The sequence below is a fragment of the Notamacropus eugenii genome, chromosome 5 (genome assembly GCF_028372415.1).
Source record: "Notamacropus eugenii isolate mMacEug1 chromosome 5, mMacEug1.pri_v2, whole genome shotgun sequence".
Classification (NCBI taxonomy): domain Eukaryota; kingdom Metazoa; phylum Chordata; class Mammalia; order Diprotodontia; family Macropodidae; genus Notamacropus; species Notamacropus eugenii.
The window spans coordinates 23,599,294-23,623,831 of NC_092876.1; the positions used below are offsets into that span (position 1 = coordinate 23,599,294).

General features: G+C 45.8%; 1 pseudogene; it reads right to left on the bottom strand.

The window, feature by feature from the left end:
• Window positions 1–637: 637 nt before the first annotated feature.
• On the bottom strand, window positions 638–16,764 carry LOC140508536 (sialic acid-binding Ig-like lectin 14; annotated as a pseudogene).
• Window positions 16,765–24,538: the final 7,774 nt, after the last annotated feature.

Here is a 24,538-nt window from a genome sequence, read left to right on the forward strand (position 1 = left end):
ACCTGCCAGCTTCTCATGGCAAAGATGGAGAACAACAGCAGAATCTTGGAAGGAGCAGGACCTTCCACTCCCTGCACCAGAGTGGCAGACACACATTTCTCCAAGGCAGCAGTGAGGGGTGGGGGATGCTGTGCTCTGAAAACTGGTGACCCTCATGAATTGGGCACCAGGTACCCTGCTGGAGGGAAGAGAGAGTATGGTGCCAGCATTCTCATTACTGATGAGGAAACTGAGGCCCAAGCACACATCTAAACTTACGCTGGGAGAAAATACCTCCACAAAAGCATCCTGCATCTAGTGTGGCCCTGGATGCTCTGTGCATGGCTGAGGGTGCTCCTCCAGACCTGGGTCTAGGGCTGCTGGGGCTCTGGATTGTCCTGGATAGCAGATCCTGGGATACACAATTTCTCCTTCTATCAATCAGGTCATGTAATAGGGCATTTGGGGGACAGATCTGGGGTTGCAAAGAGGGAGAATAGGAGACCCAGGGGGACCTGAGAACTGTCCTCCAGTCCTGGAGGTTGGTCCACTAGCTCCAGGGTCAGACCTGACTTGCAGGGTCCCTGAGGACAGAATTGGGGCCATTGAATGGAAGGGGCAGGAGGCAGGTCTGGGTCAGGTTCAAAGCCAGAAGCCTTCACAGATATGACTGGGCTGCTTCTGGAGCTGAAGTCTGCTCCCTTCCTAGGGGCTTCCTGTGGGAGGAACAGACCTAGTGTTGGTCACAGTTGGAAGAGCCAGGGGTGTATATTCAGGGGCTGTGGGAGTGAGGGGTGCCCCTAGGGACCATTTCTGAGAAGAAGAGTGACTAGGGCATTGAGGCAGGGAGTGAGGGGTACAGGATGTTATGGGCTTGTTGGATAGAGGGCAGGCACACTCGCCTGGTGTAATAGAGCCAGGTGAGGCCATAGGTGAGGAGAAAGCCAGCCCCCATGAGGGTTCCCCTGAGTACCAGGGACCAAGAATTGTTTTCCTGGGCAGAGGATCTGGGGAAGAGATCCAAGTGTGCTTAGAGAGCGTTCCTTGTGCACCAGACCTCAGTCCTTCCCCTCCATTCTGCTGCCTAACCTATTCCAAGTTTTCTCCTCTCATCCATTCTCTGCCTGAACGCCACTCTGCTGAGACACTTTGATCAGAGTGTGGTCCCATCCATGCCACAGCTTCTTGGAGCCCCAGCTGAGACTAAAGAGAGTAAAGTGTGGACCTTAAAGAGGGAGGAACAGCCCTACCAAGGGCTCAGCAGCCCTCTCCCCACAGGTGCTGGTCCTCCTGATCACCACATCTACCACTACACAGACACCCATACTCCTGACACCTGGTGGGTGTTTGATACACACTGGCTGACATGACTTTATGGAAGATGGGTTAAGAGAGAGATGGAAAGCCAGCATGTTTCTGTCTCCAGAGATTCGAGTCTAAAACTGTGAAAATTTGATGTTGTATGTCCAGGTGTTGAAAGAAGTGGTATAAGGCACACAAGGCCCTCATAACACCTTCATGGGGTCTTTGAACCATCTTAGAAAGGGAGAGAGATGCCATAGGCCAGCAGGATGAAAGTCAAGCCCTGATTTTAAAGCAGGAGAGAAGTGAATCCATGATTAGGGCATCCCATGTGGAAGGGTACAGCCTCCATTAGCTCCAGACGAAGGAGCTGGCTTCTTATCCTGCCACCAATTCTGATTGCATCAATGCACAGTTCTCCTTCTTCTCCACAAGAATGACATGAATTCTCTATCCCACACTTGGCTGAAAGTGAGTTAAATTTTAGGTCTGGTTTTTCTCCCTCTGGCCAGGTTAGAGTAAGAGCAAACCCACATAGGTTTGCTTTCCAGGGCCTGGTGTTGGTGAAATACATCAACTCTGGAATCATGGTTTTCCTTTCTTACTGTTCACCAACCACCCTTTAATATTCCATCCTCAGACGTTCCAAAAATTGAGTTGAATTTCGCTACCTTGTGCATTGTGTAGTCTGCTTTCTTTCTCTTTGAAAATAAATCAGGACATGGGTCTATCTCTTGTCCTACATAGTCCATGGCCTTTGATACGTATGGAGAGAGGTTCACCAATGTCTGTCCTTTCTTTAGTGACCAACTTCCTCTGAGTCTGGTGTTAATTCACATGTTGGAACATGTTTCCCACCTCAGAGTTGGATCCCAAATTCCCCTAGACAAGGTTAGTGGATTAGGGGAACACTGAACAGAAAGCATTCTGGGATTCCAGCAAACCTTGTGGGAATTCACACTCTCCTGTCTCATTGGGTGAAGGAAAGAGATACAAAGTCTGGTGTGTTTCAAACCCCAGTCTTCTGGCTCAGACTCCTGACTCCTGTACTAGCCTCTTCACAGAATGTCTCCCTGGTCTAAACGGGCAATCCCTGACATGCCTCAGGCTCAGTTCTCTTCTCTGGCCCCACTTGCTCCCTGAATTGGACCCCTCACAGATCTCCCATCTTCCCTGTACCACAACCTTCTTACCTGGCAGCAGCCAGACACTGAGACTGCCCTCCCTGTGCTGGGTCCTCACCTCACAGTAGAAACTGAGTTAATGAGTGGGCCCCACCTTCACCCTCAGACTGCTGGAGACCCCCCAGACTTGGTGGAAAACTCTCAGAAACTGTTACTGCTACTATTTCCCTCCATGAGTTTCCCCCTGAATCACTAGCACAAGTATGGTGTTGGTGCTGCTTGGACAGAACTGGTTTGCGGTGAACATAGACAGTGGCCTTACTGGGCTCACTATCCTCAGGGCCCTGTGCCCCAGCTGCCTCCTCCCCCATCCCTCACCTACCACCAGCTGGAAGAGCAGGGTGTGGGTCCCCTGGGGGTTCTTCCCTTCACAGCTGATAGTGTTGTTGGGGATCCTGTCCACCTTCACTCTCAGGCTGCTGTTGACCCAGACCTGGTTCATGTTACCTGGAAGGTGTCACTGCTACTACTGCCCTCCATAGGCTTCCCCCCTACCCACCAAAGCAAGGAGGGCACTGGCTCTGCTTGAACACAACAGGCACAAAACAAGCCCTCCTTGACCCAAGAGCAAGAATGACTAAGTATCCTTGGGGTATCTGAGAGAAGATACAGGAGACCTCCATCATAGTGTGTTACACTCTCCTTTCCCCACCAGGACCCAAGCACCCCATGATGCCCAGCCCCCTTACACTCACACTGCACAGAGGATTCCCTGCTTGGAGCCCAGAGGATGCTGAGCCAGGCACTTGTAATTGCCCCCATCTGCTGGGCCCAGGTGGGGTAGATCCAAGGGGAGGACTCCATCCTCTGAGGGCTGGGAAGATAACAGGGTTTGGTCCCCCAAGATCCAGCTCAGTGGAACTGGAGGATTGCTGTCGGCAGCACAGAGCAGGTGAAGGGACTCTCCCTCCTGCACCACAAGAGCTGAGCTGTTTCCCAAGACAAAATCTGAAAAAAGATCAGGAGGTCTCAGGAGTGAGAACTTGGAAGGACCTCAGAGAGTCCCTAGTCCCCAACTTCACTGTACTCAGCAGGAACCTGGAAGGTAGAAAGCAGATGTGATTCCCCCAAGATCCCATGAGGGAGGGGGAAGTGAAAGAGGACAGGACCCCAGGCAGGACGGGAAACCCCAGTTCCAGTCCAGCCTGAATTCCGGCCTCTCCTGGTAGCAGCCCTCACCTAGCCTGGGTCATGTTCTCTGCCTTTATTTCAGATTGAGTTTAGTTTATTTTCCTTCCTTCCTTCCTTCCTTCCTTCCTTCCTTCCTTCCTTCCTTCCTTCCTTCCTTCCTTCCTTCCTTCCTTCCTTCCTTCCTTCCTTCCTTCCCTTCCTCCCTCCCTCCCTCCTTCCTTCCTTCCTCTCTTTTTTCCTTTTCTTTCTTTCTTCTATCATTTTGTTTCTTTTCCTTAATAACTTCTTTTTCCTCTTCATTTTATTCTTTCTTTCCTTCATTCTTTTCTACTTTCCTTTCATCTCCTTTATCTTTCTTCCTTTATTCTTTCTTTATCTCCCTTCCATATTGCCTTTGTGCCTTTTTTCTTTCTTCTTACCCTTTCTTCTCTTTTCTTCATTTGTCCCGTTCTTCCCTTTTCCCTTCTTTCCATTTTCTTCCTTTGTTCTGTCTGACATTTTCCTTTTTTCCTTCCTACCATATTTCTGTTTTGCTTCTTCCATCCCTCTTCCTTCGTTTCTTTCCATATAACTTTCTTTACCTTCCACTTCCTTCATCTCTTCCTTGTATCCTGTCTTTCTTTTCTTACTTCCTCTATGTCTCTCTTTCTCTGTGTCTGTTTTTCTCTCCTCTCTCTCCTCCTCTCTTCTCTTTCTCTGTCTCTCTCTCTCTGTCTCTCTCACTCTCTCAATGAGCTCGATCTGGATGACCAGACTCCTGTCCCCCACTCACAGTAGTTCCTTGACCCATCCCCCACAGTCTCCTCCTACACAAGCCCCTTAAACCCCCATATCAGCCCTGAAATCAACATCATTGCCCCAGGAAACAAAATCTCCTGCTTTGTCCTGGACTGCAGAGATCTAGGTCAGCTTCCACAACAGGGAAACCATGATTGGTCTAGATAGACAGAGTACAGCCCTGGAAACTGGACTTCAAGGTGGACCTTGTTCCTGTCAGTCTAAGCCTGATGCAGTAGAGATGACACTCCATTCAATCTCTACATTTAGAGTTCACATCTCTCTGGTGCTGGGACCTATGTGCACTAGGTCAGGCCCCCCTCACAGCTCTGAGCCTTAGTTTTCTCATCTCGAAATTGAGAACAAGAACTCGTCCACTCCTTTTCTCCTGGGGTTGTTGGGAAGACAATGGTTTCTAATCCTTAAAGGCATGAGTAAATGGGAGCTGATGAAATTTCAGGAGAAGGAGAGGCAGCCCAGGCCAAAGAGAACCTGGGCCTGCAGAGTGAGAGAACCTGTTTCTCCTGTGTCCTTCCTCTCCTTGATATCCAGACCCACCCTTAGAGTAGAAGCTGAAGCCCTCAGGTTCCCTCCCTGCTCACCCTCTGAGGCTCTGCTCATGCCTGTTGTCCTGTTATCCTGTGCCATGGTGATGGTCACATTCTGCTCAGCATCTGCAACAGAAGCACCAGGCTGGTTGGGGGTGGGGCTCTCTGTCCAGCCCAGCATCAGGCAGGGAAGAGATTAAATTCCAGAATCACAGACTAAAAATGAAACCATAGAGGCTGAGAGAGAGAAAATAGGAAATCCCTGGCCCTGCTAAGAGGTGTAGTAAGTAGACCACTGGACCTGGTGTCAGGAGGACCTGAGTTCAAATATGACCTCAACATTTGACATGTTTGCTAGCTGTGTGACCTTGGGGAAATCACTTAACCCCAATTGCCTTGTCTTCCCCCCTCCATGTAAAAATGAATGAATCAATGAATAAATGTTGGAAGTCCAGCCTTTGCTTGTGGTGGGAGGCAGCTTTCTCTGCCCTGGCTCAGGAAAAAAGGCATCTGATTTCCCAGGGCTGGGCCTGGAGTCTGGTCCCCCAATGTGCTCTTCCTTTAGCCCCTCACTTGGGGAATGCAGTCCTCCTGCCCCAGTGCTCACAGGACACATTGAGTTGGAAGGTTCTCTCTGAGCTCAAATGGCCTCCAGGAAGTGTCACCCGACAGGTGAGGTTGGTGCCATGATGCTGGTGCCCAGGGATTAAAGAGACCTGTGAGGAGTTGGATGGCCCAGAGCTTTGTGAGTTGGAGGAGAGGGCAGCCCCAATCCAGGAGAATTTGAAGGGTCTATTGTCCCCACAGGCCCAAGAAAATGTGCAGTTCAGAGTCACTGGGTTTCCCGACTCTAACACCTCTGGAATACAGATGTCTGGTTTCTGGATCACATTTGGAGAGCCTGGAGAGAGACAGTAAGACAAGGTCCGGGGATGGGAATTAGGTCTTTAATGTCCTTCCAGATGCTGGTACCTACCCCACCCCTCTGGTTGCCACTGTGTTCCCCTCATAGCAGGCTCTAATTCAGGCCCCTTATCCTTAACAGCTTCCTAGGGGCATCCCCTGTCATCTTCAGCCAATGAGTCACTCATAGATTATAGGTCAAAAGGAAGGTAAATTAAAGGCAGTAGAAAATAACACCTTCATTGTACATAAGGGGAAACTGAATCCCAGAGAGGGAGGGGAAATAATAGGGCAAAAAGCCCCAAAGAGAGTCAGGCAGAGACCTGGGATTTGAATCTCTGTCCTTTGACAGCAGCTCCAGAGTTCTTTCCAGCAGAACCATGGCCCCTCTAAGCGGTGTCTGGTGTCCTGGTTCCTCACCAAGGGGACCCCACCAAGTTCCCTCCCCTCTGCAGCTCTGGAGCTTTAGGCAAGGTCTTCCCACACTTCCCTGGGTCTGCTCTGCTTCCTAAATGGCTTCTCTATGTGTCCTCCACATTCTCTTATCCCTTCCACAGTTAGGATCATGGTCTCCAAGGTCATCCCATTCCCCAGACCTCCCTGCCTCATGCACTAAGAGCCTCCTAGGAGAGGAGCATCCTACCTGTCACATTCACATAAAGTTCAGGTTTTAGGTAACTGTATGTACCATCTCCTTTTGTCAAATAGAAGTAGGACATCCCCTTGTCTGAAGCCTGGGCATCTGTGATGCTCAGAGAGCACTTGTTCATCCTGGGATCCCCAAGGAGATGGAATCTCCCCTGGACTTCCTCCTTCTCTGTCTGATACTGTTCACTTGTGGCCACAAGACGGTCACCGAATTGTTGTTTTTTGTACCAGTAGCCATAAACTCTGCTGTGGCCATAAGGTAAGATGCTGTAGTCTTCAATGGTGCAGAGGATGTGGGCACACATACCCTCCTGCACAGTCACTGAGGGCTGTAGGTCCAGTCTTTGGGACAGGGACTCTGAGGGCAGACAGAAGCCTGGTCAGCATTTCCACCTCTTCTCACCCCTCAGACCAGCCTCCCTCAGTACCAACCCCACTCATCCTCCCAGAGCAGGAGCAGCAGCAGCAGCAGCATCATGGATGAGACAGGAGAGAGGCAGGCTCTGCTGGGGCTTTCTGTCACTCCCTGAACACCATGGCTCCCTGTGGCCATCTATGTCAGGCTCAGAGAAAAGAGGAAGAGGAAAGAGGAAACCTTGGTATGAAAAGGAGCGGAGGACCATCCTTAGAAGAAGAAAGCCTCTCCTCTCCCCACAGTGGGTTTCTGTCCTCCCTAGCTGAGCTCAGTGGGGAGGGACCTCCTTTCCTGTGCTAGCTGCAGGAACAGTCAGGACTCAGGTGCTGGGGGAGGACAGATCTGCTGCAAAGGCTGGGGCTGTGGATCTTGTATGGACCGGCTTGTCTATGTGGCTGATGGAGGTAGAGACCAGTGCCTGGTGCTGACCATTAAACACTGGTTTCCCTGTCCTGTGAAAGGGCACCTGGGATCAGAAAGACCTGAGCTGAAATCCTGCCTCAGGCATCTCCTGCTGTCTTTCCTCTGTGTGAGCCTCAGTTTTCCCATGTGTAAAATGGGGACAGTTACAACACCTTCCCCTCAGCCTTTTAGTGATGAGTAAATGTGATATTTACCAAGTGTTGTGAAGACTTTGAACCACAGCACAAAGGTTTGTGAGGATCATGACAACTTCACTCTCCTCTAAGGTCTCTCCCACCCAGGTCTAGTAGCCAACTGCCTGTTTCTTAGGCATGGCATTTCATCTCTCATCTCCATGCCTTTATCCTAGCTGTGTCCTATGCCTGGAAGCCTAACATTCCTCATTTTCTTTTTCCTGGCTTGAATCAAGCCTCAGCTATAATGCAATTTCCCACTTCCCCTTTGTATTTATTTTTTCTCCTCTCCCTGTCTCTTCTTAATACCTGGCTATGGATTTCCTGGTGGATTTGGCCTGGTTTTGTCTATCTTGTTATCCTCAGTGATTATCCCAGGCCTGGCACACAGTAAGCACTTAATCAATGCTGGCTGAATCTTGTCTGGCTGCCAGTTCTTTTCCTGTGGATTCCGGTGCTTTTTGCCCTCGGTGTCTTTCTGGATTTACCTTTCCCATGATGCTTCAATTCACACTGACCTTCATGTGCTTCTCTGTATTCTTATAACCACACAAGTGCCATTTTCCAGTGTTTTCATCCCATATAATTCAGTCATCTTCCCTACACCTTTGGGTCTTCCCTGTCCTTTTACTTATGGTGGTGTCATGAATTTTGTTTTGCATGTTCTAGCAGCTCTCAGATCTTTGGGTCATGTCTTTTATCTCCTTGGGATTCAATCTCAGTAAAAACAATCTTCAGCTTATCTATGCAGGTCAGATCCTGTTCTCTAAGGTTTCAGCAATGACACAGGAAGAGCCTCCTCTGTGCCAGGCACTGTGCAGGGCCCTGTTGATGCAGAGACATGGGAGATGTGCCTGCCCTCAGGAAGCTTAGGGTCAGCTCAGTGCAGGAGGAGGATAAGCTCCTGCAGAACCTGGTGAAAACCCCTTCTGGGCTCACTCAGCTTCTACTGACAGTGGAGGGTGAGTGGGGAGGACTAAAACACTCCCCCTGGGCTCTCCCTTTGGTATCTCAGCTACCCTGTGCTGTAAAGTCCAAGGTCAGCCTCCTTCAGGCCCTCCCCCACTTACAGTCTTCCAGCTCTGAGCTGCCCCCTTGGTAAATTAGCTGATTCCTGCCTCTGATTCTTTCACTCAGTGCCATGATGTTTCCCTTGTGGCCAACGTCTACTTCATCCCATGACTCAACATCCTAGAATGCCTTCAAATTGACTGAAGGCTTGTCCATACATTGTGGGGAGTTAAGAGGAAAACCCCTTAATGCCTCTTTTGAGGTGGCATTGATTGATTGATTCCCTCTTGGGGTCTGGGCCTCCAGTGCTTAATTGGTGTGAGGTTGGAACCCCATCCCTCTACATCAAATATGCACATTAATACGGAAATTTGAGGCCAGCTCAGAAACCCTACGATGGAAGCATCCATGTGGGAGATGATGTCTCAGATCATCTAGACACCCTGCCAAGTCCTCTTACACTACCTATAAGTACTGAAATCCTGCTTGTTTTGGAACAAAAATATGTATGTTGTTATGTATATGTGTATCTGCATATCTATCTATTGGTCTATCTATAAAATTTTGTACTAGGTCTGCAACCATGATGTCGTTGTCTTATGTTTATTGCTTCACATGATCCAATTTTATTGGATTCAACCAGGTAAATGATACTTGGAGACAAAAATTCAAGAATCATGAAAAGAACAGTTGAACTGGTCATTTATTTCTCTCCTTTTGTATGTTGTTTGAAAATATCATTACATATTATGTTTTCGGGGATTACTTCCAGCAAAACCCATTTTTCTATTCATTTATTTTGAATTTATTTACATGTGTATGCATATGTGTATGTATTTATGTGTGTGGATATACAGATATATCCAATGGGAAACAATATATTCCTTTTCTTCTATCACTCCATCCTGCTCCATACCCCCCCATTTTTGTATAGTTGTAAAGATTTACATTTAGGAGTATAATTTTTAACTTTACATTTTCCTCACCATCTAAAATAAATCTCCAAGTAATTAAGTAAGCAAAGTTTAGAAAGGAGTAATAATGTATATTGATTCCATGTTCTCCTGAGAGGGAATGTGGGAATCAGTTTGGGGAAAATATGAAATGAAGTGTTTGGGAAAAGACCAAAGATGGAAGAAAGAAAAGCATTTCCCTCCCATACTGAGATTACCTCAGTATAAAAGATAAGAGAAAAGTGGAATTAGTCAGTTGGATGACAGTTATGATTTTATACAAAAAGTATGAGAGATTTCAAATATCCATATCTCTCTCTGTGTCTCTCTCTATCTTGTTTCCTCTCTTCTCTTTCTGTCTTTCCATTTTGTCTTTCATTCTTTCTATCTCTCCCTTTCTCTTCTCACATATCTCTCTCTTAAATACACAAAAAGTACTCAATTTCTCAAAGAGAGGGAAGAAACAGGAGGGAAGTAGAGAACTGGGAACTCAAAAGTTAATGAAAGTAACACTTAGAATTTCACATGATTGGGAAATATTTGATAAAATAAATAAAAATAATTTTTAAAAGGTCAAGAGAAAGGAAATTTTAGAACAGCAAACACTGTCTCAGTTTAAAAGAGGGAAGAGAGCAGTCTACTAACTGAAAGACTATGAGCTTGGCTTCAGTTCTCAAGGGTATGGCAGAGTGCATGATTAAAGAGGTATTTGGATCATCGTTAGATAGTGAAGTAGTGATGTTGACAAGCCAGCTTGACTTCCCCAATATCATCCCAGACTCTCCTCGCTTCCTTTTCTGGACACAATCAGTAACTTAGTAGAGGAAGAGAATGATGCTGTGGACACAGAAGGCTTGGACTTGAGCACAGTACTGGAAGGGTGATCACATCCTATGGAGAAGACAGAAAACAATACAGTTAAGTGCTTTGTCACTGGTTGGATGGTGGTACTCAGCACTTTTTGATGGTTTAGTGTTATTAAAGCAAGAGGTCTCCAGGAGACTAGCCCAGAGATCTGACCTGGGCTCTGTGCTGTGCAGCATTTTTATCAATGACTTGGATAAAGGCATATATAATCTGCTCATCAGATTTTGAAATGACACAGAGCTCTGAGATATAGGGAACACAGTGGATGAGGCAACATGAAAAAAGATGTCAAGAGTCTGAAAACCTGGGCTTTATCTAATCGTCTATCATTTTATAGAAGCCATTATGTGGCCCAGTGGATAAAGCTTTGGGCCTGAAGTCAGGGAGAGCTCAGTGCCATCCTCAAACACTTAGGGTTGTGTCATCCTGGGCAAGTCACTTCACCTCTGTTTGCCTCAGTTTCCTCCACTGTCCAATGGAAATAAGAATAGCCCCCACCTGCCAGGGTTGTTGTGAGAATCAAATGCCCTTACAATTCCAAAAGTATTTACCCCAATTCCTGACATTATGGGCACTGTAGACATGTTTGTTTTCTTACCTTTTTTCCAACAGGGAGAAATAGAAAGTTGCACCTTTGGGTGCAAAAATGAATTTCCTGATTGTGATAGGAGAGTCCCTGAGAATCACTAGCAGTGCAGAAGTGGAGAGGCCTCTGAAGTCCCCTACCTAGGAAGCTGCACTTTGCCACAGCCTGCCTGGCACAAGGGTCCCTGCCCTGAACAACCTGCCCAGTTCCCCTTATCATTCTAGGGCAGCCCCATCACTGCTTGTTTATTCCAATCCTATTCTTCTCTGCTTGCCTGTAGTGCTTATTATTTGAACCAAGTACTTCTGGGACTCTGAAACTCCCTCCCTCAGGAGAAGGTGGACCTCAGAGGTTCTCAAAGTAGGTGATGCCACCCCCTGGGGTGATGGAACACTCTCGGTGGTGGTCGTAGCCTGGGGTGCAATTGGAGGGTGCTGAATAATAATTAGGAGGCAATGAAGGCATAAGGAAAGAAGAGAAGAACATTTTGAAAAACTGATCCTACATGTTTCATCTGTTGTGTAACAGGATTAAAGTTGTAGTGATTACACTGCTTTCCAAATTAACACACAAAATGCAAGTTATAAAGCCATCAGTGGTCAGGTCCCAGAACAGGTCTTAAACAGAAAGTACTGGCAGCAAGCATGTCTCCCTTTGTCAGGAAGTCCAGCAGGCATTGTCAGGAATATGTGCATGGAATGATAGTTTACAATATGATACTATTCAGTTACATGATGTAATACTGTGTCATCAAAATTTCAATGCAGCAAATCATTGCAAACTTGCCATTAGTTATTAAATTTAATATGCTTTGTTTAAAATAAATCGTATCTTTTCAAAGGATACAATTTCAAAAAAATAATTAAAGGATTAAAGAATGAAGATTTCCTGGGATGGGTTGTGGGGGCTCACTCAGTATTTTTTTTTTAAAGGAGACAGTAGGTCAAATAAGTTTGGGAACTTCTGGTGGGCCTTAGAAGTAAAGCCTGCCATCAGAGAGGGCGACTTCCCTACAGACCAACTCTACCCATTTTAACCATCTCTACTCCTTGTTCCCTCTGATACAGTCTATTGACTTCCCTAATATGATGCTTCTCTGTGCCTGAGACCTAACTGCAAATTATATGCACTCTCTGCCCCAGGGATCACACCATAACCTCAAAGACCCCCAGTCACTAAGAACGGCGGCGTAATCTCAGGCGACTCTTCTGCATGAACTGACCAATGTCTCTTGTGTGATTTAGGCAACACTAAAAATGCTCTTCCTCACATCTGCTCTTGCTTTAGCCGACTATATTTTGTAACGAGAAACCTCACCAATGCAGTTTAGGTTATTTTGGAGTATGAGCTAACCATTTTACAATATCTCAGTCAGTTTTTACTAAGTGTAATCTTACCCAGTTTCAATTATTTGACCTTAGCATATCAACAAAACAAAACAAAAAAACTTTCCCCCCACTTTGTGTATACATACAACATCTGCTTTTGTGTCCTGAAATTCTAATATCAAGTATGACACTTGTAGTAAGTGAAGTGTGGGATTTCTCCATGTCAGCGTCCTCGATATTTAGTTGATCTTAGCTTGACTCTCTGTTTCCACTACATCTGTGAAGATGATCTGTATGATTTCTTCACCATTATCATGGTATTCCTCACATTATGTATTTCTGGAAGAACTACAATTTTTATGTGCTTTCTTTATGTACACTCGGGAAGCTCAGTTAGATTGGTTTGTAGATAGCTGAGATATTTTCCTAGATTTCTAATATTTGAATTTTGTTCTTTCTCCTTCTAAAACATTCCTGCACATTTTATCAGTCAAATGTCCAGAGTGAGTGTCACAAGTACTGGAATGGTCCTTTACTCCTTGGAGGGAGGTTCTCCAGGCACCTTGTAGGACTTGTTATAGGGGGGTTGTCAGTTGAACTACATGATTATGCACCTCCTTTCCTCCTTTGAAGATCTGGATGTCCCTCAAACTTCTCAATTTTCCACTGAAGGCACCACCATTGTCCTGAGGGCAGCAACCTCATGGTATATTGTCACCTTTCCCTTGCATTCCCTGTCATACCCAGTCAGTGACTAAATCTTCTCCGTTCCCCCTCAGTCACATCTCTTCTTCTCTTTCCTTCCCTGGAGCTAACCCAAGAATTCAGGCCCTCATCAACCCTCCCCCGAATTCCTGCATGCACCTCGTAATTGTTCTTTCTGCCTTCATAGTCTCCTTTTGCCCCTAAGATGAGAAATTAAATCTCAGACATGGCCACATCATTTGCCTGCTCAGACAAATTTCCTGGCTGCCCACTGGTCCTAGGAAACAGGAATGGATCCTTCAATTAGCAGTGTGAGTACCAGGGGCCAAGAGCTATTTCCTGGACAGAGAAGACTGTGGGGGAGAGGAGGCTTGGGGCGGACTGGAGGCGGCTCATTATCCCCCATGCCTCAGTTCTTCCCCTCCAGCCTCACTCTGTTTCAGGACCCCAGTCCCCTCTTTGAATTCCCAAGGCCAAGGGCTGCTAGAACTTCTCTAGGGTGGGAGACAGAGCCCAGCCCAGTAGACACATTTCAGGGGTTCAGTCTCTGTACTTCTTTTTCCATTCGACCAATTTTCCCAGTTAGGTTTTGTGTTTCCTTTTCCATTTGATCAATTTTCTCAATTAGGTTTTGGGTTTCCTTTTCCGTTTGATTAACTCTTCCTTTTAGGGAATTATTTTCTCCAGTTAATTTTTGAACTTCCTTTTCCATTTGTTCAATTTTCCTTTTCAAAGTGATGTTCTCATCAGTGAATTCTTTTTTTATAATTTTAAAATCATTGGCCAGTTTTTCTTCTATTCCCTTCTTCAGCTGTTCCAGGTAATCTAGTTGTGCTTGTGAGAAATTCATAGTCCCTTCTGAAGTTTCAGATGGAAGTACAATCTCAGCTCTGAGCTCTTTGGTGTTTGTGTTTTGGTCCTTATCCCCATAGAAAGATTCTATGGTTTTTTCACTTTTCGTCTGCTTTTTCCGATTCATGATGTTGGCTGAGTGTTGTAGCTTCTGGTTCTTTCAGTCAGAAGGTACAGAACTTTGTGTTGAGCTGATGTGTGAAGAAGCTAAAAGCAGGTTTTTGTTTTTTGTTTCCCAGATCAACCCTGGGGTTAGCTTGTTAAGTGTGTGGGAGGGGTAGTCTGGTCACAAGAGATCTCCTCAGCTGATCTGAGGCAAAGGCAAGGTCAGGGGATGGTGATCCCAGCTTCCCTATTGGCTTCCCTTTTCCCTTGGAGGGCTGAGGCATGCCTAGATGCTAATGCGTGTTCCCACCCCTGTGGCTCGTCTCCTGGAGCTGAGGCTTACCTGGGTCTCAGTGTGAATTTTCTCTGCCCTGGGTCCTCTGTCCTTCTGGATTGCCTCCGCCACGGTAGGAAGAATCCCCCTTTGCTATTTTCCTAGCCTCTGGTGTTATGAGACTATTTGCCCCCTTCTGCTGTTCCCACTGATCCAGGATTTTTCTGGGGAAATATTTTATGGTTCTTTCACGGTCATCAGTGAGGAGGAGAGAGCATTTACTGATCACTCCGCCATCCTGACTCCCGGAAGTTCAAGTAGGTGACTTACCGAAGTTTAGTCTTCAGGCTGAAGGTTTCAAGGGCTGCTGCGCTGATATCTGGTGCTCAGCAGCTCTCACCGGCTCGGTTTGGCTGGTCTCCTGCTCTGCTGGTTTCACCCGCCACTCTCGGGCTTCACAGGTCCCTTCTGCCCTGCTGCGCTGACTGCGCTGCGTTGTGTGCTGGGGCTCACCCCCGCGGAACAGATCCTTCCCGGGGACCTTCCAGTCTAACCTGGGCTCCGAATGCTTCAAAGTCTGTCACCCACTGGATTCCGCACCTCCAAAGTTTGGTCAGATTCTCCTTTCAGAGGTATCCAGAGGAATTTGTCCAGGAGCTTAGGTGAGTCGTTGCTTTCACTCCGCCATCTTGGCGCCGCCCCCCGGTTCAGTCTCTGATACTGCCTTCAACACCTCTTCTTAGCTTAGTGTAGGTTCTTTTGTGTACTCAGATGGGAAACAGAACAAGGCAAGGTAACTGTGACCCCCACCACCATAGTCAGCCTCGGCATGAGAACTACTCAAGAGTAGTTCTCTAGCCCAAACACTACAGGGAATGCTGTTCTAGGTCCAGGTTTTTGGTGTCCAATGGCTGGGGGAACACAAGTCTTGCTACTCTGTGGCTCAGGGGCTGCTATTTGCCAAATAGCCTGGGTGCAAGGACTGACTCTGGGAGGAGGAAGGAAGACAGTTTCTCCTTAATTCTGAGCTTGGATAGAAAGCAGAGGATAGGACTGCTGGGTTAGTCTCTCCTTTGCTCCAGACCACCCTTCTATCTACTACTGCCCCTCCCATCTTCTCTGTCCCATGTCTCTAGAAAACATTGTGGTTCCTGTTCTGAGGAAAGCCATGCCTGGATCTAGGCTGGTGTCCTTAACTGTATCCTCAGAGATGGCATGACATTGGAAGCTTCAGTACCAGAACCTGGGACAGAAACAGGGGAGACCCAAATATTTGCTTCCATAGACTCCATCCATCCCCATTGTCTCTGAATCCAATGACATATCATTGCACCTGACATTGCCCCTGTGCCCTTCCTTCCTCTGGGGCACATGGGTACCATGTCCACTCCCTCCCAGCACTCACAGCAACCCTGAACTGGACAGTTGTCTCTGTTCTCACTCTGGTCTTTGGGAATGTCACTTGGCAGATGAGGTTAGTGCCATGCCTTGTGCTGAATATAATTTAATCATATTAATAAATGGACTGCTCTCTTGCATCCTGCCTGCCACATGACTGTCTTTTTCATCTCACACTAAAGCAGTCCAGGGATGCAGGCCACCTGTAGCAGGGTGTCAAGGCAGAGTCCTACCATGTTTTTCTTCCTCCCTCCCAGCTCCTCTAGGGTTAATTCCCACCCCCTACACAAACCCTTCCCCTCTCCTCCAGGCATCCTCAGCTCTGGCTATGACCCCACTTACCTTCCCAGAACAAAGGCAGGAGCAGAAACAGTAGGTCCATGGTGAGATCCAAGGCTGATGAGAGACCACAACACTTTCCAAGGTCAGCTCAGCCTTGATAACACAGGTCTCTGGGAGGAAGGAGCTTGTTAAGTGTGAAAAAGGGGAACAGAAAGGATATGGAGGAAAGACCAGGAGAATTTTAAGTGATTGAACATGTTCCCCTCAGCTCTTCCCTTGTCCTGATCCTTGCTGTGAAGGCCTGGTCTGATGATAGGAAATCAGGTTTATGAGAAAAGGACCATGGTCTGGGTAATGGAGGTAGGGGAGGGATGGCAGTGGGGGAGGGGAGTACACACCACTTCCTCCTTCCTTGGTCCTTCTCAGTGATCTAGCTTCCCCAGAGCAGCTGGGGTCACAGGAACTAGCAAGTGGCAGGAGTCCCCCATCTGACTCCACGATTTCTTCATTCCTCCTCCATAACTCCACACCATATCTCACTACCTTTCCTGTCCCCATAACATTACCCTATTACCAGCTCCCTCTTGGCCCCTAATGTGAGAGGAGATCAGACCCTGGGGATAGTGAAGTTAGAGTCAGACATTGAGGTCAGGTCCACCTTCTGCTTCTTCACTGAGCTCTCCTGGGCCATACAGACCTCCTTCTGCCTCTGTATGTTGTGAAATAGGCATCCTGGACCTCATAGGACATTCTACTACCAGATGCCATGAGGTCAGTCCTCCCAGCAGGACCTTTACCAGTCTAATCATCTGCCTCCTTCCCCAGACCTCTCTCTAATCACTGATGCTCTACCCCAACTCATTCTTCAGGGATTCCTTTATTCCCACCCCCTCATTATGTGCCTAGATCAGTGATGCTGAATCTTCCCTCCTGAAACACCAACTGTGTTGCCCATCCCCAGTGGCCCACTCTCTCCCTCCCCTTACCCACAGTTCTGCTTTTATCTTCCCACAGCATCCTGCTCTATCTCCACCTGCTGGTTCTACTGGACTCTCTAGAATGCCTTCTCTGAAAGTAACAAATCTTCTTTCATCTTAAAACTGATTCTTTCTCCTCCTTACACTTTTTCATCCTCACTGAGACACAGCTCCCTCCTGGTCACTGTGTCCCTTGCCATTCTGTTCAACACTGGTTTCAGATTCACTTACACTTACTGGGTGTGGGGGATGAGGTTAGCTGGAATTCTCCTTGCTCCTCTTTGCTGCTGCTGGATTCTGATTCTGCCGTCATCACTGGTCAACCTCTCCTCCTCTGAGGTGTTTGCCATTCGCATTTATCATCCCCTGGAAATTCTCATAGCCATCATCTATCAACTCAAGATGTTCTCCCTCCTTCCTCAATGGCTTTAGTGCCTGGCTCACAGTGTCTCCTCCTCCACCTCTGCCCATCGATTCAGGGATGTCCACATACATACTGATGCTCCCTTAAACCCCAGATCTTCCAGGTTAGTCAGTCTAGTCACTGTCTGTGATCGCTTCTTCCATGGCAGTTCAAGTGCACCCAAAGATGGGCATCCCTTTGATCTGTCCATGAGCACAACTGCTCCACCTCTATGCTCATCAATCGCAAAATTCTTTTATCAGAACATAGTCTTTTATCCTTCTCCCTCCTATGGTCTCTTACCTTATTCCTCTTTCTTATCATGATTTGTAATCATTCCACTCCTTATTTTTTGATAATTTTAATTTTTAATAATTCTTAATTATTTCAGGTGTATATTTACCTTTAAAAGGGAGTCCTTGGCACCTTCATGACCTATTTCTGATCATTCCTTAGCAAGTCACAGTATTGAATTAGACCCACCACCTGCCACCTTTGCTCCAATGAAAGTTCTGAACAGAGGGAAAGAAAACTTCTGACTTGCTCAGCAGAAAATTTATATTCAAATACAGTCTCCACTAGGCTTCCCTGTGGGAAGCAAATGGAATCATTTCACTCTTTCACTCTCCACAGTGGCTGTTCCAAAAGCTTTCATCTTTCTGAAGGCTCCCATGGTATCCGTCCCACTCCCTTCTTAGCTGATGACCCAGCCTCTTACTTCACTGAACAATTGAGGCCTTTCTCCAAGAACTTCTCTCGTTTATTCCTCCTCATCTCCTGTCACTCAGAAGTCTCCTCTACTCTATCCTTCTTCACTTTGGTCTTGGATCAGGAAGTGACCTTCTCATGTCAAGGCCAAAGTCTTTACTTTCATGTTTGACCCCATCCAAACTTCTGCAAAAGATTTTCCTTGTTATCAGCCCCACTTATTTTCAGTCACTCACCATTTACTGACGGCTTTCCTGTTATCTAGAAATATGTCTATGTCTAGCCACTGAAAACAAAACACAGAACCTATCTCAAATCTTCCAAGCATCCTTGATAGCTGCCTTCCTATATCTCATCTCCTGGTCATGGCTAAATTCCTCTGGAAGACCCTCTGCAAGTGCCTGTGCTGCCTCCTCTCGCTCTAATCTAAATCCTCCTCTGTTTGGCTTCCTATTTCAGGAAGCACCAGAAACTCCGAAGTTATCAGGGATGTCACAGTTGACAAATCGAACAGGTCTTTTGCCAGTCTTCATCCTCCTTGCCCTCTGTGCAGTTGTGGACACTGTTGATCACTCTCTTGTCCTGGACAGTTTCCTCTTCAGGTTCTCACTGAGACAATGATCTCTACTGGTTCCTCTTACCTGTCTACCTGTCTCCTGCCTCTACCTGTCTGATTGTTCTTTCTTAGCTGCTTTTGCAGTGTTCTCATCCAGGTTATCCTCACTCACTGTAAGGATCTTACAACCTCTATATATTCATGGTTCTTGTCCTCTCTGTCTATTAATTTCAAAAGGCTACATTTCAAAAGGCTACAAGCCAAGACCAAGTGGATGGAGTGCTGGTGGGTGATTTTCTGATTGCAGATGATTATGCACTTAGTGCAGTCTCTGAAGCTGAGATGTAAGAAAGTATGGATCACTTCTATGTTGCCTGTGGTAATTTTGACCTAATAATTAACACCAAGAAAACACAGGTGTTCTATCAGCCACCACCACACCGTGTATGTGTGGAAACATCCATTACCACAAATGGAGAAGTTTTGAATGCTGGGGTTAAGTTCACTTACTTTGGTAGTGTACTTTGCAGGGATGTACATGTTGACAGTGTGGTTGATGCATACTTTGCCAGAGCTATCTGAGTGTTTGGGAGGCTCCAAAAGAAAGTTTGAGAGAGAAGAGGTATTATACTGACTACAAAACTGAAGGTCTTCAGAGCTGTTGTGCTGATCTCATTGTTGTATGCCTGAGAAACATAGACAGTCTACCAGCTCCATGTCAGGAAACTGAATCACTTCCATTTGAACTGTCTAAGAAGATTCTGAGAATCACCTGGCAGTATAAGGTACCAGACACTGAAGCTCCTGCTCGAGGTGAAGTGCTAAGCATTCATACTATGTTTCAGAGAGAGCAACTGCAATGGGCTGGCCATGTTGTTAGAATGCAAAATGTAACCTTGCCAAAAGGACTATTTTATGGAGAACTCACATGGGGTAGGTGATGACATGGTGGTCAGAAGAAGTGATACAAGGACACTGTCAAGGTCTCTCTCAAGAACTTTGGATTTGACTGTGGGACATGGGAGACACTCTCACAGAACTGCTCAGCATGCTGTGCCCACATCAGAAAGGGTGCTGTGGTGTATGAGCAAAGAAGAAGTGAGACAGTGCAAAGTAAACATACGATGCACGAATTTGGAGTATTCACCTCAAATATTCACATGGGCTATCTGTGCCCAACCTGTGGTAGAGCTTTCTTAGCTCTTATTGGACTGATCAGCCACAGTCAGACACACTGAAACTTCACTTTATCATGAGGATATCATTTTGATCCTCTTAGAAAACAGGAAACAACCAACTTGGTGATCTCACCCGTTCCATTGTCCCAGTACCCTATGCTACTATGATGTCCACCAAAGTATGTCTACTGAGCATTTAGGGTTCAGACCTGTAAGTGGTGACCTATGAGGACTTTGCACAAAAGAGTTGGTTTGTCCCCTTTGTCTGACTTTTTATTTGGGGATGAGTGAGATCTCCACACCCAACAGTCAATTTCGATTGTTCCTTTCTGCTGGTGACTTGAAAAGTTGGTATAGTAACTAGAAAGTGGGGGTGCTCGGTCAGGGCCCCAGAATGGGATATTTTTAACACACATTCCCATCTCCATCCCAGCTTTATTCTCAACACTCTTGTCTAGTTCTCTTGGTTGGACGACTTCTATCTTTACTGTAGGCTAGGCTAGTTTTTCTCTAAATAATGCTGAACCCATCTAAGACTTGGTTGACTCAGGTGACTCTTAAATATATTAAAAAGAAACTACCTACTGCCACCCCCTAATTCCAGTTGCTCAGCTTTGCTTCGGGCTTTCTGCACTTCACATTTTTTCCAGGACATGGTGCGCATCTACACTATGTAAGCTACATTCTCTGCTAGGCAGGCAGGGAAATTCCTGCTGGTTGCCCAATAGCTTTCTTCCTCAGGTGATCCTTTCCCTTCTTCTGCACCTAGAAGGAACCTCCCTGCCATAAATGCTCTTCTGCTCCTATGTGCTCCATAGCTGACACACCCTAAGCACCACTGGGTGCTGTCTCCCTCAGTTAGAATGTGATCACTTTGAGAGAAGCATCAGTGTCAGCACATGGCAATTGCTTAGCAGATGATATTTCATCCATACATCCATCCTTCTATTCATCCATCCTCTCATTCATCCATCGCATCATCCATATATCCAACCAGGGGTACCACAAACAAAAAGATAGGACTCAGGTCAGAGATAACCTTCCATGGACACAATGGTTTCTGTGTGTGGTGGCTTCAGCTAGGGCTCTTGGCCAAACTTGGTGCTAATGACGCCCAGCCCTCCCCACTCCTCCCCAACATGTATATGTACACATTAATGTGGGAATTTGAGGACTGCTCAGAAAACAGGAGATGGAGGCCTTCATGTGGAGAAGACAACTCATGTCATCTAGACATGCGGCAATGTCCTCTTCCACCACTTGTAACTCCTCAAATGCTGCAATTTTGGGAACAGACACATGTATGTAGGTATGCATATGTGTATATTTGTATCTACCTATTCGTCCATCTATAATATTTTGTACAATGTCTGCCAACACAATGTAGTTGTCTTAGTCTTCTCTATTCATGTGACCAAATTTTATTGGATTTACCCAGGTAAAGGACATCTGGAGACAAACATCCACACGTGTTGAAAAGAACAGTTCAACTGGTCATTTAATTCTCTTTTTTTCGTAACCTATTTTAAAATCTTATTTCTGATTATGCTTTTGGGGATTACTTGAAGAAAAACTCATTTTCCTATCTCTATTATGAATATATATATATGAACGTATTTATATATGTGTATGTTGTGGTATTTCCCATAAGAAATAATTTATTGCTTCTTTGGATTATCACTACATCCATCCTTCTTCTTTTAATTTGGGCAGATTTTCCTTTAGGTTGATCATTTTTTCCTTATCTTTTCCTCATCTATTTTATTAAATTTTCTAGTAATACAGTAATGAAAATCAAGAAAGGAGTGACGTGGTGTATTGATTGTCTGTTCTCATAAGAGGGAATATGGGAATCAGTTCAGGGGGAAAACATGAAAGGAATGTTTTAAAGAAGACCAAAGAAAGAAGAAACAAAGGCATTTCTTCCTAATACTCCAAATCACCTCGATGTAAAAGGCAAAAAGGAAATGGAGCTCATCAGTTGGATAAGACGTAAGACAATTGGATGAGATGTATGATTCAATATTATAGGGAAGAGATATTTCACATACCCACCTGTCTCTCCCTCTCTGTCTCTCTCTTCTTTCTCTCCAACTATCTCATTTTCTCTCTTCTCTTTCCACTTTCCCTCTCATTCTATCTCTTGCTTTCTCTTCTCATTTATCTGTCCCTTCTAGACACACTCAAATTCCTTGTGTTCTGAAAGACAGAGGAGAAATAGGAGGGAGAGAAAGAAATGGGAACCCAAAAGGTAATAAAGGAATATTTAGAATTCTATGTGTAATTGGAAATATTTATTAAAATAATTCATAAAAGGCCATGAAAAAGGAGATAGGCATGAAAAGATTAGAGAAGGTCAAATGTGGTCTCGATTTTCAACAAGAGGGAAGTGAACAGTCTTTTCTCCCTGAAGTGCTATGGGCTTGGCTTCAGTTCCCTGGGCTATGGGAGAGTGGATGATTAAAGACATACTTGGGTGATGCTCAGACAGGAAACTAGTGATGGTGACCAGCCAGTTTGACTTCTCCAACCAAAGATCACCTCCTTTCCTGGATTGAGTTACTAACTTAGTAGATGAAGACAACAGTGCTGTGGACACAATTGGCCTGGATTTCAGCACAACGTTGACACACTGACCACATCTCATGGAGAACATGGGCAGCAGTAGCTTAGACAATAATACAGTCAGTGATATTAAAAGTGTTTGGACAACTGCACTCAGAGAGCAGTTGTTTATGGTTCAATGTCAGAGAGGCAAGAGGTCTCCAGGGGACTAGCTATGGGATGAAGCAGGATGAGAAAGGATGTTAAGAACCTGCAACACTGGGCTTTATCTAATGATCTATCATTTTACATGGGCTGCTACGTGAATGAGTGGATAGAGCCTTGCACCTGAAATCAGGGAGACCTGAGTGCAAATCCAGCCTCAGATCTTTACCAGCTGTGTAATCCTGGGCAAGTCCTTTCACCTCTGTTTGCCTCAGTTTCCTCCACTGTTCAATGGAAATAAGAATAACTCTTACTTCCCAGAGTTCTTGTGAGGATCAAACAACACAATAAAAAGTGTTTACTACAATGCCTGGCACTTACTGGGAAGCAGAGAAATGCTTAATCTCTTACTTCTTCCCCATGAAGTAGAAATGCAAAGTCTCCCACGGGGGACAAAAGTGAATTTCCTAAGTGTGAGAGGAGAAAGATGACGTTAAGAAGAATCCCTGAAAATTGGTAGAAGTGCGGACAGAGATGGAAAGGCCCTATGCAGTCCCCTGCCTAGGAAGCCCCACTTTGCCCTGTCTGACAGGTGGCTCTCCACTCTGCAAGGAGAGGAAGCCACAAACTCTGCAGGTAACCTCTCATTCTTTGGGTACCATTAATTCCTAGGGAGTTTTTCCTGACATCAATTTGTTCCTTTGCCACAGATTTCCAATGACCTTGGTCTCACCTTCTGACACCTCAGAGGAGAAAGTCAAGCAGTTATTCACATGACCTAGGTCTATGCCCCTCCTACAGAATGAGCATTCTGGAAAACAGGGGATGGCATTTAGTGTAACAAAAGAGCAAGTTTGGCTTTCTTCTTTCATTGACTTTTGTGAAAAAGAAAAACATCTTCCTTTTGCTCATTCCTCATTTTCCTAAGTTTAATGTTTAAAGGAAGTAGTTTGTGGTGGTGAAGGGGATTGGCCTTCAGAGTCAACAGTTTTGGTAAAATCACAAGCTCTTTCACTGCCCACATGATCTTCTCCACTTCTCCAATGGAACAAACATTTGTACACTGTGAAACTCCCTCCTCTCTGGTGAGAGGTGGGCCTTAGGAGAAAAACGTGTGATCAGAGAGGGACACTTCCCAAGGGACCAAGTCTTCCCATTGTAGCCACAGAGCACCCACGTGTGGGGGTAAGCCTCCCCATGTGGACAGAGGGATAGGACCAGGAGGAGGAGCAAAGGGCAGTATTGCCCAACTGGACCTGGCCTGTCCAGGGTGGCAGCTTCTCCTTCTCACAGATACCTGTTCTTCCTGAATTCCTCATGAGGACCAAGGACATCAGAAGGGGGATAATATCCTGACTTGGACATGAATTAGATTTGAGGGCACAGAGCTGTGCAAAGTCAGCAGCCTCATTCTCTCTCCAGTCTTTCATATGAGAATTAATGAAAAAGCATTATTTATTTAAGTCAAATTAAAGGAAGCATAAGGGAGAGAGAACAACTTCCTTCAAGTATTTTATGGGAAGTCAGTGTAAATGGGATTTGATTTATTCAGGTTAGCCTTAGGGGGCAAAAGCAGCAGGAGATGATGGGGGGAGCCCCGACGTCAATTTGGGCTTGTTGTGAGGAAAGACTTCCTGACTGTGAGAGCTAAGCAAAGGTGGGCAGAGGGCTCAGGGAAGTAGTGAGGGCCCCAATCCATCAATAAGTACTTATCTAAGGTCTACCACGTCCTTGGCTGCATTCTAGGCTTGACAACAGAAGGACAAAGAATGAATCAATCGCTGCTCACAGTGAGATTGGATTCTAATGGAGAGAAAACAAAGCATCTGTGTATAAATACGTGAAGATGTATACGTCCATGTATATGTACATGTGTGAGTTTATATATGTGTGTATATATATAAAGTATGTATATATATTTAGATATGTATGTACATTTCTACGGAGTTAGTTATTACTATGGTTATATATAATTTCATATTCACTCTGCAGACATAGTCAACACCAAATTTCTTCATGTGTCTCTCTGTACATTGTGTCCATTTCACTTCAGCCACAGCTCATGGGGCCTTCTCCTCTCACGTCTTGGAGCCACCCCAGCATTCAGAGCCTCCTCCACCCTACCCTGAATCACTCCATGCACCTGCTCGTTGTTCGTTCTCC